This window comes from Rana temporaria, chromosome 3 (genome assembly GCF_905171775.1).
Source record: "Rana temporaria chromosome 3, aRanTem1.1, whole genome shotgun sequence".
NCBI classification, from domain to species: Eukaryota; Metazoa; Chordata; class Amphibia; order Anura; family Ranidae; genus Rana; species Rana temporaria.
In genome coordinates this window covers 207,955,375-207,969,658 of record NC_053491.1, presented here as the reverse complement: position 1 = coordinate 207,969,658, position 14,284 = coordinate 207,955,375, and the positions used below count along the sequence as shown (strand labels likewise).

At 46.2% G+C, this 14,284-nt stretch overlaps 1 protein-coding gene across 2 annotated transcripts in view; it reads right to left on the bottom strand.

Moving 5' to 3' along the window:
* The window catches only part of SLC6A15 (solute carrier family 6 member 15), a 93,071-nt gene that overhangs the window by 78,576 nt on the left and 211 nt on the right, over positions 1-14,284 (bottom strand). The gene's annotated exons all lie outside the window — the stretch shown is intronic.

Sequence of the window (14,284 nt, the reverse complement as noted above, 5' to 3'; positions counted from 1 at the left end):
TAGCCACCCTCTAACAGAAAGGCAGATCACAGCAGCAGCAAAAAAAATAAAAAAATCAGGAGATTTGCAGGAGAGCAATAGGAGATTTTTTTTTAACTAAGAATACATATTTGAATATTTGTTTAAACCAATTTAGTGTCACTTTAAGGTTAGGCCTAAGCACTTTAAAGTAGCGCTTTAAAGTTGAATTATAGTCAAAACTTTTTATTCATAACCCCTGTCAGTTTATTCATAACCCCTGTCAGTTTATTTTTTGGCATCCGTGTCCCATTGGGGACATTTCCCTTCACTTCCTGTCCCACAGCCAAAACAGGAAGCGAGACAAAATCCCTGAAAATTAAGGGAATCCCTTGGGGACCACCAGGTCACAAGAACTAGTGTCCACATTGGAATATTTCTTCTCCATTACTTTTCAGGAGACAACAAAAAAAATTGTGTTTTCTTTTACTTTGACTTTCAATGATAACAGTAAACAGGACACAGAGAGGATGAATCTCCCTAATGGGGGCACATACAGCAGTAGAAACTTGACAGGTGTTCGAATTCATCTCTACTCTGTCCATCTCTATCTACTCTGTACTTCTAAAGCCTAAAATAGGACTTTACACTGAAGCATAAAAATGGGCGAACAAGCAGGATTTTTATTGTGGTGTCTCCTGTGCATTAAAGTGGTAGTAAACTCTGTTTTGTTATTTTTACTTACAGGTAAGCGTATAATAAAGCTGTAGGTAAAATGAATATCTCCTAGATATTCTAGCAAGTAGCAGGAGGTGACGTCACCGATGCATGTGCTCTGAAGAAACGGCACACCTTGTGTGTTGTGGCACCACCAACCAGAAAGCTGGAGTCCGCAAACCCGGAAAAAAGACTAGGTGAAGATGGAAGCCTCTGCAGCGGTGACAGTGCGCCACTGGAGGGCTTCATTTAAAGTAAGTCTTTCATAATGTGCTAGTATGTAATGCAAACTAGCACATTAGGATATTGCCTTGCAGGGTGAAACTTTTCCTACCGCTTGAAAGTTTTATACCTTCCAGTCCACCCCAGTACAGTGAGCTGCACAAGTGCAGCTCATTGTACAAATTCTGCAATGCCGAAGCTGATGGAACTCCCGTGCATGTGCGTGAGTGATGTCATCTCAGCCCAGCCAATGACAACGGCTAGCGATAGAGATCCAGAAGCTGGCCATCTGAATATATCAGCAGCTGGTGGGGAGCTGCGGGACGCCGGACTGAAAGTGAGTATAGTTGAGCTCAATACTAACATTTAACCCTTCAAGCATTGACTCTAACTTTGACCCTTAACCATACTGCTTAACCCTAAATTTAGCATAACTCAACTCTAAAGCTGCGTGGCCATAGATGAACCAAAATTTGACGGGTTCAGCATAATATCATACTTACCTCCAATGTGCAGTTCATTTTGCATAGAGTGGCCTGATCCTTGTCTTCTGGGGTCCCCCAACAGCGCTTACAGCTCCTCCCCGCATTGGAAAACCACCTAGACAAAGCACTATTCCTGGGGTCAAGCATGTGGGCGCGCTCCCGAGTCCAGCATTTGCGTCCATAGACACAGAATGCTGGACTCTGCCCCAACCCCGGGTTTACAACCCCTTTCATATCTGCCAGCTCCGGCCACTTCAACAGAAACAGGCCAACATTTGGTTAGTGTGTACAGTGGTTTTACTGACAGAAGTTGGTCTATTAATGGCTTTTGTTGAAGGGACATGCTGAAAAAACAGAATCCTATGGCCCCGTACTCACGACCAAACATGTCTGCTGAAACTGGTCCGCGGACCAGTTTCAGCAGACATGTTTGGCCGTGTGTAGGCCCGACCGGACCATTTTCGGGCGGATCGGACAGGTTTCCAGCGGACAACGGTTTCCTGGACTTGCTTTAAAACAGTCCGCTGGAAACCTGTCCGCCCGGACATGTACGGTCGTCTGTACAGACCTACCGTACATGTCCGACCGCCCGCCATCCCTCGCATGCGTCGAATGACTTTGACGCATGCGTGGAAGCATTTTAAAGGCAGGCCGCCCACGTCGCCGCGTCATTGTCGCGGCGACACCGCGTCATCGACGCAGCGACACCGCGGACACGAACCGCGTATTGTTTACGCGCGGACTTCTTTTCGATGGTGTGTGCAGCCATCGAACAGAAGTCCCCGGGCAGACATGTCCGATGAAAACGGTCCGCGGACCGGTTTAATCGGACATGTCTGCTCGTGAGTACTCGGCCTATCAGTGCTTGCAGCCAATGGCTGCAAGTGCTGATCTGTGTGTTCTGGCAGGGAGGCAGTTCCCCTATCAGAGCACAAAAGGCACAGCGGGTGAGATCACTGCACTAACAACGCTTAGTTATTACACCCCCCCATAGGTTGAAAAAAAAAAAAAAACCTTTACAGGTGTACCCAGCTTTACACTTTATCCCTAAGCACCAGAATTACCTTTTCGGGAGCTAAAAGTATTAGAGCTGAATTAGGGTTGTCCCGATACCGATACCAGTATCGGTATCGGGACCGATACCGAGTATTAGCGGGAGTACTCGTACTCCCGCCAATACCGCCGATACTAAAATAGAATACTTTTCCCCCCACCGCCGCCGCCGACCCCGCCGCTGTCCGCGGGGAACATTACAGCCAGCGTTCGTTTGAATAGCGGTTTTCCCCACCGCACATAGACACTCCCCCTTGGACAGATCTGTCCAATCGCGAGCAAGGGGGAGTGTCTCTATACACAGCGCAGCGGGGAAAACAGCTATTCAAACGAACGCTGGCTGTAATGTTCCCCGCGCTGCGGTGATTAACGCGGCAGCGGCATCATAACAGTAGGTACGGGGGACATGGCTGGATATACGGGGGACATGGCTGGATATACGGGGGACATGGCTGCAATATGTTTGGGGACATGGCTGGATAGGTGGGGGGACATGGCTGGATAGGTGGGGGGACATGGCTGGATAGGTGGGGGGACATGGCTGCATATGTGGGGGGACATGGCTGCATATGTGGGGGGACATAATTTAAAAAAAAAGTATCGGTATTCGGTATCGGCGAGTACATAAAAAAAAGTATCGGTACTTGTACTCAGTCCTAAAAAAGTGGTATCGGGACAACCCTAAGCTGAACCCATGAAGCCCCGTACCACACACTACTAGCACCCAATTCCCAGCACAAAAGTTGAATCATTTCTGTAGGTAAGAGGTTATATCCCTGGCTATATTGTTTTAAAAAAATATGGTATGTTTTAATTAAATGTCTGAATACACTATTTATAGTGAACAATATGAACAGTTATATACAGTAAGGTTGAACCGTATGACCCGTCTACAGCAATGGACCAAGCAGCTTAATCTTTAAAAGATTTGGATCTGGATATGCATGTATGGACATGTATCGTCTAAAATCAGATTTCTATGTAATGCCTGGAACAATAAAAGCAAAATCATGATAATGCTGCACTTGGGTGCACATATTTTCCATTTAGCCTGTTCTATAAATTCCTGGATACATGAATGTCTTAAGCTGGCTATACACTATACACGAATCAAACTAAAGTCTGATCAGTGGGTGAGAGTTCATCCTGCACAAGAGATGTTGATCGTTTGATTGACTTCTGTTTGAGGCCGGGTTCACACTTGTCCGACAAACGCTCCGACATTGGGAGCTCATGTCGCATGACGTGTGTGTAGCACTACCCCTGGAGGAGCTGCTGGATTTTTGGGTGGCACATTACCTCATTGGTCCTCCGAATTCCTAGGGGTGAATGATGCGTATTGCATATAGTAGAAGTAAAGGAATGTCCACGACAGGTGCTCTTTATTACCCAGCTGGGTAAAAACAGTAAACTTATGGTGAGGAAAGTAAAGTTGAAGAAGGGAGAATAGCAGATTCAGGCGTGATGATAGGGAACAGTCCTGCTCCCAAACGTAAATGTATGCGCCACTCCAGCAGGAGTGGGTTTAGCGTACCCGGACAGGCCTCTCTGACAATTGTAGGGTAAAGTCTCTGCCACAGACCCTCCTTGGTGAACTTGAATTTGAGGAAAAGTCTCTGCCACAGACCCTCCTCAGTGAGCCTCAGAAAGATACCTCTGCCACAGGCCCTCTCTGGATTGAATTCTTGGAGATATCCCTCCACTCACTGGGTCCCTGTTCAGATGCTCCCAGCCAGCATGGCTCCGGAACCAGGAACACCGTGTGGCACACACGCCCCGGCCAGGTAGGCTATAACGCCGGGGCGCCATGATGTGGCCACCCTAAAGGTGGGTGCCACACTGGACAAAGAAGACCCAGAACCAATGGCGTCTGCCCCATAAATACCCTTCCCCAGCATGCACAGCGAGGTCAAACCCTCCTGATTGGATGCAGGGAAAGAGCACCCAAACCTTGACTCGGTTTGGAAGAACACCCCAGTACAACAGAATAAGCCCGCAGCACAGCCAAGCTGAGGCAGAGACCCTTTTTTGCACTTAACAATCTGAATCATAGTCTAACTACACTCTGATCTTACCCTTAAATTTGACTAGCACCGGTACCATAAAGTACACAGGCGCTACATGTGAAAATCAATGTTTCCCTATGGGAGCCGTCCAAACTGGTCCGACACAAGTCGGTCCGACTTTGAAAATGCTCCCTGTACTACTTTGGTCCGACTTTAATCCTACTTCAGCCCATTGAATATGAATGAATGAATGAAAACTTATATAGCGCAACACATGCGAACTTAATCGCCTCTGGGCGCTAGTTGTTCCATTGAAGTTGGACCAAAGTAAGATCCTTGCCCTAACCATCCGACTTTTGACATCCGACATTGTGATTACAGCAGCAGTAAAAGGAATTTATCTCACACTGGGATTGTTTTGATTGGTCAAAGAACAAGTCAGACTATCACAAAGTCGGATCAAAGTAGTATGCTGTTCATGAAAGTCGGATGGATGTAGGACCAATGTAGGATCTATGTAGGACAGATGTAGCAGAGCAAAGTAGGATGAAAGTTGTACTGCTGTCATGTAGTATAGTGTGAACCCAGCCTGAGGCTGGGTTCACATTGATACTACAGGACAGTGATACGACTTTGCTCTGCGACATCAGTCCTACATTGATCCAACATTGGTCCTACATCCATCCGACTTTCATGAACAGGATACTATTTTGATCCGACTTTGTGATAGTCCGATTTGTTCTTTGACCAATCAAAACAATCCCAGTGTGAGATGAATTCCTTTTACTGCTGCTGTAATCACCATGTCGGATGCCACAAGTCAGATGGTAAGGACAAGGCTCCTACTTTGGTCCGACTTCAATCATATTCAATGGGCTGAAGTAGGATTAAAGTCGGACCAAAGTAGTGCAGGAACTTTTTTTAAAGTCGGACCGACTTGTGTCGGACCAGTTAAGACGGCTCCCATAGGGAAACATTGATTTTCACACGTCATGCGACATGAGCTCCCGAAGTCGGAGCGTTTGTCGTACCAGTGTGAACCCGGCCTGAGGCTGGGTTCACACTATACTACACGACTTTCATCCTACTTTGCGCTGCTACATCGGTCCTACATTGGTTCTACATTGATCCTACATTGGTCCTACATCCATCCTACTTTCATGAACAGGATACTACTTTGATCCGACTTTGTGATAGTCTGACTTGTGCTTTGACCAATCAAAACAATCCCAGAGTGGGATAAATTCCTTTTACTGCTGCTGTAATCACATGTCAGTTGTCAAAAGTCGGATGGTTAGGACAAGGCTCCTACTTTGGTCCGACTTCAATGATATTCAATGGGCTGAAGTAGGATCAATGTCGGACCAAAGTAGTACAGGGAGCATTTTCAAAGTCGGGCCGACTTGTGTCGGACCAGTTAAGACAGCTCTCATAGGGAAACATTGATTTTCACACGTCATGCGACATGAGCTCCCGAAGTCGGAGCGTTTGTCGTACCAGTGTGAACCCGGCCTTAAGAGGAATTCTGCTGCTAGCGATCCGATCATTGACAATTTGTTAAAATCACCAGTGGCAGGATTACTAAGAGGATGTCCATTTGTCTCTATAGCATGACTCCCTCTGTAACTGAGGCAGCCAATTTTACTCCCATCACTTAGGCTAAGAATGGAGCGATGCTACATCCACCCAGGTAAGTATAAATCTAAAAAAAGCCCAAACCTAATACTTCTCTTTTAAGTACAAGTCATATGTAAGTCGGATGTTTGTAAAAAAAAATTACTTTTACGTTTTGGAAAGCACAAGTCGTATGCAAGTTGGGTACTGCCTGTATAAATAAATATTCTTTATGCCAATAAAACCTACCTAAAGGCAGCCATAGATGGAGCGATTTTCTTTCCTGCAACCACCAACTAAGTAACAGAAAAGAAAATCTCGATTCCCCCATAAACACAGTCAGTGTTCCCATCTGCAGAGCCATTGTGTTCTCCCAGTGGGGGGCGGGGGAAGCCCTTGGCATTAATTGCACAGAAAATTCAACAGGCTGGTTGTACCCAAGTTTATAGATCGATCAATTTGGGCATGATCAGCCTGCCCATGCATGGTTCAAATCTCGGTTGGTCTCTGCTAAACTGGCCGAGATGCAAACAGTCTATGGCTGGCTTTACTGAGATGTAAAATCCTCACACTATTCAGGGGCAAACCTAGGGCATTTGGCATCCGGGGCGGATCCTATATCTGGCACCACCCCCCCTCCCACTTTATATAAGAGATGGTCAGAGACTGCGGACATGTTACAGGAGATGGTCAGAGACTGAAGAGATGGTCAGAGATTGCCGTTCCAGTCTGCCTCTCACAAAAGATCACTGTAATCTTACGCTGGATTATTAGGTTTCAACTCACAGGGAAGAGAACACCTGTAGATCAATTCTGATTTAGATTTTTTTTTGTATACATATACATGCGTTATTTTCCTGCCCCAACCCAGTCTGTCACAGATGTTGGTTTTCATGGTCAGTGTGACAGGGCCCAGGACAAAACTGCTAAACACTCAGTTAGTCCAGTGATAGAGCAGCCCACGCTGAGTCCAGCAGTTCTGTGAAATCACTGTGTGCCCCACTCCTTTCCCAAGCCCTTGTTAAGCCTGCCCAACAAGCCTGCCCGAGCCCAGTCTGCAGTTCCAAAGTTAGCATGCGGCCATATTTTTTAAGGGCCCCAGCTGCTCCACCTGCAGATACCAGACCGGGAGACGGTAGCTGCCCGGCAAGTGCCCGTGGTGCACTATGGTCAGTCTCTGCCTGCCTGACACCCCTAAGTGGCGCTGGTTTAGCAGCAAGATTGGTATCCCATGAAAGACAGTATCCCCTGCTGCAAAAGCACATGCGCCGGTTTGAGGCAAAGCAAGCCGACCCCAGTGCTGCTGCAGCCGAACACAGCAGGCTGAGGTAAATTATTCCCTTACATGCCGAGTGATTGGCTGGATCATAGACACAGTGGGTCACATGTTGTATGACAGTGGGACACGGCAAGACACAGGCTTGGGAGGAGGGGACAGCAACAAGTGTATCATCGAGACACAGGCTGCATCAGAAGGGACAGGGGGACACAGGCTGGGTGACAGGGGGGGGACACAGGCTGGATGACAGGGGGGGGGGGGACAGGCTGGATGACAGGGGGGGGGGGGGGACAGGCTGGATGACAGGGGGGGGGTGGGGGGGGGGGACAGGCTGGATGACAGGGGGGGGGGGGGGGGGACAGGCTGGATGACAGGGGGGGACGGGACACACAGGCTGGATGACAGGGGGGGGGGGGGAACACAGGCTGGATGACAGGGGGGGGGGGGGGACACAGGCTGGATGACAGGGGGGGGGGGGGGACACAGGCTGGATGACAGGGGGGGGGGGGGGAACACAGGCTGGATGACAGGGGGGGGGGGACAGGCAGGATGACAACCCATGTCATCCAGCCTGTGCCCCCCCGTCTACCAGCCTGTGCCCCCCTGTCATCCAGCCTGTGCCCCCCTGTCACCCAGCCTGTGCCCCCCTGTCACCCAGCCTGTGTCTCGCTGTGTCTTTATGTTCCAGCTGATCACTTATCATGTAAGGGGTTGATTTACCTCAGCTGTGTTCGGCTGCAGCAGCTCTGCGGCTCCAGCAACACTTGTATCTGCTTTTCTGTCCAGACATGCATCACCTTATTTGTTCAGGCATCACCCAGGGTCAAAATCTACTTCCTGGACTAAGATGCTGGCTCAGAGATGACATGACCATGTAATTCCTGGCTGAGATCACACATTTCTGACAAAGATCAGCCCCTGCTGTAGTCTCTCACCTTGTGGCTTACTACAAAATTACAATGTTGAAATCTAGTCACTCAGGAGACTGGGGAAATGTTTTTACTGCCTGCAGCAGATTGATTACATAATCCCAGCCTATGCAAAAATCACTGAACAGGAGTCAAGCATGGCTCACATCATTGTATTGACACCCATGCCTTTTGTTTACCTTAATGCCAGGCAGGTCAGACTGGCACGTTTGTGTCGCTTTGCAGTGCGAGATTTTTTACCTACACACGGCACATCAAAGTCAATAGATCCGCACCGCACAGCTATGGCAGAGGGTGCATTTTATTTTAATGAAAATTCTCCCTTGGTGTTGAAAAATAGGTGTTCAGGATGCGACATTATTGCCTCCTATCTGCTTGTTAGCCAGTCATCGCAGAATGCTTTTCAGAGACTGACGCCTGCGTGGAACAAGCCAAAAGGCGGAGGGGTTTAATCAGACATGACAATTGCTTTTTATTACTACATGTCGGGAATTGATACTTGCAGACTTGTAAAGTTACCGACAGGTCCATTTTTGGTCAGACTTCATCTGAAACCTCTTAAAAAGCAGAAACAATATGATTTTCTGTTTTAAGAATACTTTTCTTTTAAAAACACAAGTCTTAAAGTTGAATGTTTTGTGAAAGTTCCTCGTCTTCACCTACTTGTTGAATGTCTGAAAATGAGGTCAATAAGTTGATGGGTGATTCATAGTCTATCCAAACTGCATTATCCAACGGCAACAGTAAACCTGACATAAAACCCCAAAGGGCATCGACCGGGCTAAACTCAAGTATATCATGTATGTAGCTAGGCCTAGTGTATTGATGTCTAATCAATTCTAATTATATGTGTGTACAGTATGGCTTGAGTCATCACTTGCCACGGACAGAACAAATAGTTTGCACTGAGGAAGAAAATGCATGGTAATATTTATTTACATTGCATTTGCCTACAAATGTTTTCAGTCTGATTGAGGCTCGGTTCACACTGCAGCGATGCGGGAAATCCACTGCGGGTTCCTGCATCGCATGTCTTCTGGTGGCAGTTTACACTGCCCTATGTGGACTGCTGCGGGTGTCAATTAAAAGTTAATGACACCCCCATGCCATCTGATTCGGCTGCTGACCAAAAAAGAGTCCTGTGCGAGTCTGGCCCGAATGCGATGCGAATTCAGCCATACTGTCTATATGGCTGAATTTGCATCGCATGGGCATCGCATGTGATTTGCACTGCAGTGCGGTTGTGACTCACATGCAATCTCGCACCACGCAGCAGTGTGAACCAACCCTTAAAGGGATTGTAAAGGTACAATTCTTTTTTTCCTAAATAGCTTCCTTTACCTTAGTGCAGTCCTCCTTCACTTACCTCATCCTTCCATCTTGCTTTTAAATGTTCTTATTTCTTCTGAGAAATCCTCACTTCCTGTTCTTCTGTTTAACTCCACACAGTAATGATAGGCTTTCTCCCTGGTGTGGAGTGTCTTGCTCGCCCCCTTCCTTGGACTACAGTGTTAGTGGGCGTCCTGACTCTCCTGTAGTCCAAGGGAGGGGGCGAGCACGACATTCCACACCAGGGAGAAAGCCTTGCATTACTGTGTGGAGTTACAGACAGAAGAACAGGAAGTGAGGATTTCTCAGAGGAAATAAGGACATTTAAAAGCAAAATGGAAGGATGAGGTAAGAAAAGGAGGACTGCACTAAGGTAAAGGAAGCTATTTAGGGGAAAAAAAATTAAAAATTGTACCTTTAAAACCCCTTTAAACTGAAATCGATTTCTAAATAAAAGCATTACGTGAAAAGAATATTGCATTTTAAATGTTACATCTTGAGTCTGACATTACAGATATGGCTTTCTAAGAAAGCAACAGATACTATTTCTTCGGGTACCTATACTTTTTTATAGTTTTCCTTGAAGTTACCTCCCTTTAAGCGACCCCTAAAAATGTAAAATTCCCCTGTCCAGGATCCTGCAAGATCCATCATTGGGATGCATAATAGAAGGCCTCCGCAGGGGTATGAATAGAGTTGCCACCTCATCCCTTTAAAAAGGAACACATATGAATTACACAGGTTCTGAGGTTAATTTAATGCAGGTAAGGCACCAAATGAGTCTAATTACCACCTTAATTAGCCACAGAACCTGTGTAATTAATATGTGTTCCTTTTTAAAGGGATGAGGTGGCAACCCTAGGTATGAATGAGATTTGTGTGTGTATAGAAGAAGTGAGGTACTGCCCAAAGCATTTGCAGTGGTGGTTGTGTGGCTCCCCATTGGTGTGGAACTCACAAGATAGGTGTGTATAACACTTTGGGGGGGTATAGGCAGTGGGAGACTGAAAGAGTAACTCCACTTTAGTAAAAAGCAATCCCCTCAGGGTGATCATTGTAAGGATTTTGACAAACTTTGCTGCAGATTCCTACCTGTTTTTGCTCTGAAGAAATATCTGTTTGACCATGTCCTGTACAGACCGATTCTGAATGGTAGGGACTGGCTCATTGTAATCAGCTGGTGCACTCCAGTTTTCTGATTAGAAGTGTCTGCATCTCTTCAGAAGTAATTAACTGAGTATCTCATCAAAAATGAAATTTATGTTGCAAAGAATGTCTAAAATGTGACCTGTATCTTAATGCAGGCGTCTGTGAAAATCAGCAAGCTAATCACACAAGCAGTAAATTACTGTTTGGAGGCAATCTGTATACAAGAGAACACATCAAGGTTGCCATATTGCATTGAACAGTGTACAGAATGCCTCCAGGTTCTCATATTACACTGAATTCTGAAATTACAGCAGTGGCAGTTTGAAATACAAAAGGTATAGCATTAAAATACAGCATGGCTTTACTAGCCGGTGTATACGTTTTATTATTATTTTTTTATTTGCTATATATTGTTTTCCACAAAAGTAGGGTTACTTTTTAGACCCTGTTTACATCATCGAGCGATCCCACTATGTGATTTTGTTAAGCGATATGCATGAAGTTTTTAATTGCGGTGCAGACCTGTCACGTGATGATCGCAGCACGTTTGGGGTGTCATTAAGGGATAATGGCACCCAAATACACATTGCGTGTTGTGCAGCGATCGCCACACGATTTGGAATCACAGACAGATTAGTGGCGATTCTGCCTGCAATTCCATAATCGCAAAGTGTGAATGGAGACTTAAAGAGGAAGTAAACCCTGATGGGTTTTACTTCCTCTTTTGCTCGCTGCAAAGCCTGCAAATGAAAAGCATAATGGGCTAGTATGCATCGCATACTAGCCCATTATGTGACACTTGGCTGCAAAAGAACTCAGCGATGTCCCCTGTGTAGGCAGCGTCCATCTTCTGGCCCATCTTCCTTCTGGGCCGCAGACTCCGGCTCTGTGATTTGCTGGAGCCGCGTGATGTCACTCCCGTGCATGCACACGAGAGCTGCCATGAACGACACAGGCTAGGGAAGAAACGACGCGGAACTTCATTTCTTCCCCGCGCATGTTTCGTTAACATTTTCGGCAGACTACAAGTGAAATATCTCCTAAACAGCTCACGTTTAGGAGATATTTCCACTAAATATAGGTAAGCCTAGAATAAAGCTTACCTATAGGTAGAAGTCCAAAAAAAAAGGCATTACTCACCTGAGCCCTTCAATCCCTCGGTGGAGATGTGCTCTAGCTCTCTGCTCTTGATTGGATAGATTGATAGCAGTGCAACCATTGGCTCCCGCTGCTATTAAGCAAATCCAATGATGCGGGGCCGAGAACGGCATTCTGGGTCTATACAAAATTATGGGTATGGGTATTCTCTAAGAATCTTACCTTCAGGCTGGGTTCACACTATCTTCGCATGCGGCTCACAGCATGGGTCCGGTGCATCCCTGTTCAAAATTTTGGCTGAATTCAGGCCTGAAAGAGACCAAAAGATGCACAGGACTCACAATCTCCTGCTATTGCAAATTGGATGTGGAGAACCCGCATTCGGTTCGCAATAGTGTGAACCCAGCCTTAGTGTATTCCATACTTATTGTTAGGTATGTACAGTGGAAAATTGGATTATGAGCAGAAGCTTTTCCAGGAGAATGCTTGTAGTCCAAAGCACTTGCATATCAAAGCGACTTTCCCCATAGAAGTCAATGGAAACAAAGATAACTCATTCCGCATTAACTTCTATTGCACGCAATACCGCATGTGGCCAGAGGTGGGGAGCGTCGGAAATACTCAGAGACAGCTCGACTGAACTCGGAAACTGAGTATTTCCAAGTATTTCTGAACGGTGCCAAACCGTCCCGAGGGTCACCAGCGCCCTCGCACCTCTGGCCAAATGCGGTACTGCACACAACACAGGCTTGAATCCTGCTCGTTTTGCAAGCCAACGCTCACAAACCAAGTCAACATTTTAAAAGAAAAGTTGCTCGTCTTTCAAAACGCTCGCAAACCACGTTACTCGTAAACCAAGGTTCCACTGTATATGAATGACAACCCTGGTGGAATTTAACACTTACCTTGTGCAATGATAAAATAGCTCATGCCGTGCAATATGAAATTTGGTCCTTTGTAGCCAATAAAGCTTCAGCATTGGAAATGAACACAAAGCTGATGGAAAAGTGACTCTATTTATTTTTAAGAACATTGTTTTCTTTTCCTTCTTACTTTAATGCTTCAGATTTAAACAAGTTAGGCAAGGCAATATATGCAATCAGGGCTTTTTTTCAGGGGGAACTTGGGGGAACTCACCTCTGGCTCAGACCCTTTGGTGCCTGCTCACCACAATCACTTGTAAACACAGAAGTCTGGTTTCTGTGTTTACAAGTGACAGCTTTGTAACCCCCCCTGAACTCTGCACTCTGTATGTAATGCAATTCTGGTATTTAATGCCCTTTAAGACCCTTCTACTGTTTGTGAAATCTGAACGGGTCGTGGTTGAGTTCCTGCACCTATTTTCTGAGAAAAAAAAAATCTCGCTTTAGATGTTTCATTTTTTTTTTCTCAAGTAGACAAACGTTGACCTGCTGAAGTTCTAGTGCAGCAGAGTTCATGTTTTAAAGATGACAAGGATACAATGATCCGGGGCGTAGCACTTCAGATAAAAGGGGCCTACTCTTGTCATTGAAGAGAATACAGACACACAGAAGTAGGAGGAGGGACGGGCGATGTGAGTAATACAAAGCATACAGCTGCCTCCTCGGTGCAGCACCAGCCTGGCTGGCTTTACTCTACCGTAGTTTACATGGAGAAAGGGGGGCACAAGCTGCCCTCGGACACAAATCCACTACCTACAAGCATGGCCACCATGCTGACCATGCTTGTAACGCGCGTTCCCAAATGACAAAGAAAATAAAATCCATTTACTAGCGTACGTTCATTACAATTATTGGGAGATGAAGAAGGTGGATGTTTTGCGGCAGGAGCACCACCTTCATTCCTTCATCCGCCCTGTCAGCTTATAAGATTAGGTCCTGAATCATTCTAATGAGATTTAAGTCCATCCGAAAGGGGTAATGGCATCAAGATTTAACCACATTTCTGCATTCTGACCTTCACACGCTCCCTCGCTAAGGAGCGATTCGTCCACATTACGCAGCGTAATTGCTCGACGATATTATATCTCTTATTGGGAGAAAGCGTATTGCTAAACACAACCGGCTGAAAAGGACACATTCATTTTACGACGGCGCAGTCCGTTCATTCATCTCATTTGTAAATTCTTCTAACTATTTGCCAACTAACTGCCATTTTTTATAAATACACAGCGCTTTTTAATGCAGGTGTTCAGCAGCTATATTATGATCTATTACCGGAGCTGGGGGCGGAAATCTTCCATTCGTACGGATAAAGGAAGTGTGCCTCTGTGTTATTTCCCCTTAGATGCCAAGCATGCTGTCTACACCGATACTGGCAAGCTGATATGTGGTGTAACACGATGCCAAGAGGCGCACACATGCCCTGGGCTCACATTATCCTCTGTTATAATTTATGCCCAGCTAGGTATACAGTCACATGAGCATCAGACAGGCCTGCGGTGCTGTGCTGGAAGGAGCAAGC